Below are 2,216 nucleotides of genomic sequence, written 5' to 3' on the forward strand. Positions count from 1 at the left end.
CATCAAAGTTAATTTATATTGTTGTATTGCGGGACCACTTGTTTTATTGGCTTAAATATTCAATGAAATAAAAACAATTATAAGGGAGTTGCTTTAAAATAAAATAACTTAAATATTCAACAAGCAAAATATGAAAGAATTATTTACGATATGGCATAATAAAAACTATTTATACAACCCAAAATTCTGATACTGGAGATCCTCTAACTAATAACATAGTTGAATATTGGCTAGGAACAGATACAAGAGGTATTAAATATTGAGCATCTTCCAGTTATATCTCAAGTGGAATCAATGTCAATTCTGAAATTTTGCTGAATCACGGAAGTGGAATTGATGTCCTCCATTTTTAATTGGTTATGTCTCTGTAGGGAAGATTATATTACATGGAAATAATATAGTACAAGCCAACTATTATAGAGTGTTTTTCGAAGAGTTGAATAACATGATTGATTGTATTGTGGTGACACATAAAGATAGTAACTAAGCATGTTTAAATTTGTAATTAATAAAATTAAGTTTGTGGATCATAATTTTTCATATTTTGGAAGAACTATAGTTCTAAAGCCAGTTAAAGAAACAACATAACAAAATCGACGAGAGGTGTAAGCGGATCAGAAAAAATTAATTAAATCGACAATGCAAATTATATCAAATCAAAATAAAATTGATTGTTTTTGCTTCGGTTATAAAATTGAACTGAACGAATGAAAATCGATATGATTTGATTTGATTCTTAGTTTTAATTTTTAGGAACGATCAAAAATGATAAACCGAACTAATAAATATAATTACGCTATAAGGGTATCTTTGGATAAACAATTTATTTAGAGTTTATAGCAAAAATATTTATTAAAATGTATTTATGAAAAAGTTTTCATAAACTATTTTTCGAATAAAAAATAAAATAAATTTAAATAATTTTTGCATAAGTTATCTTTGAGAATTTCTAAAAATAAGCTTAAGAAAATTTATGAATAATGATGTAAGATGTTTTAATAAGCTCTTCGAAACAATGCAACAAAACTTATGACATAAGATAAGTTTAAATAAGTCAATCTAAGCTCTAAATCTTTTATTACATCTATCATTAAGCCCAAATTTTATATCGATCCAACCATTCTCTATTTTTTTTTACACTTCCTTCCTTTCATCAAAACTCACATCAAGAACCAAACTCTAAAACATAGAAAGTAGAATCCAACCATAAAAACTTGCTTTTACTAAACTGATGACCTTGTTGTCCGCCATAACTGTTGCTCTCTCTACCGTCGTTATGATATTTTATGATCGTCTTCTTCGTGTTCACGTTCACTTAGTTAATTTTCATTTTTTTTCTCCATATTTTATGTTTCTTCTTTAACAAAATTCTGTTTAGTCTTGTTAAAAAATAGTTTTGATATTCGTTTGAGGTATGAAACATATTAATTGACGTGCGTTTTGTTGTGTTTTATTTGTTAAACTTTCAAATCTCTTTCAAACCTTCTAATGTTAAGTGTCAACTTTTCTATTTGATAGTGTACTTATTTCATGATGCTGTGAAAATCATGTCACTATTTTGTATGGATTAAGAACAACTTGTAATTTGTTTTAAAAAATAGAGCATGAAATAATTTACATGAATGTATTATTTTAAAAATAATAATAGCATAAAATACATCAAAAAATATGATATTAGAGAATACACTGATAAATATAATATTTGAAAAAATAACATTGTAAACCAATCAATTGAACCAAACCAAACTGAACCAAATCGGTTAGTTTGGTTTGGTTCCATTTTTTAAAATTGTTAAAAATCGAACTAAACCAAATCGATGGAGATATCATCATTTCATACTTTTTTTAAACCAAAAACCGGTTCAAACCAACCCGATTACACCCCTATCGACGAATTACCAATATATCATTTTTAGACAAAAAATACTCTTATCTATCAAATACATTTTTGTTTATACTCATACTTGAAAAATATAATCGTTATGGAATACTCAGATAGACCACACAACTGCATGCCAAATTATAATAAGGCCGTCTCTAATCATACTTAAACCCTATAAGAAAGTAAAGATCTTAAAAAGAGATATAATGTCCATAAACAAGACAAAAGACCACTAGATCCATCTAAAAATCATATGCCCAAATTAGTCACCATGTAACAAGTTGATGGTAAATCGATTCAATAGGACCACTACACAAACCATATGACCGATTTC

The sequence above is a fragment of the Lathyrus oleraceus genome, chromosome 6 (genome assembly GCF_024323335.1).
Source record: "Lathyrus oleraceus cultivar Zhongwan6 chromosome 6, CAAS_Psat_ZW6_1.0, whole genome shotgun sequence".
Taxonomy (NCBI): domain Eukaryota; kingdom Viridiplantae; phylum Streptophyta; class Magnoliopsida; order Fabales; family Fabaceae; genus Lathyrus; species Lathyrus oleraceus.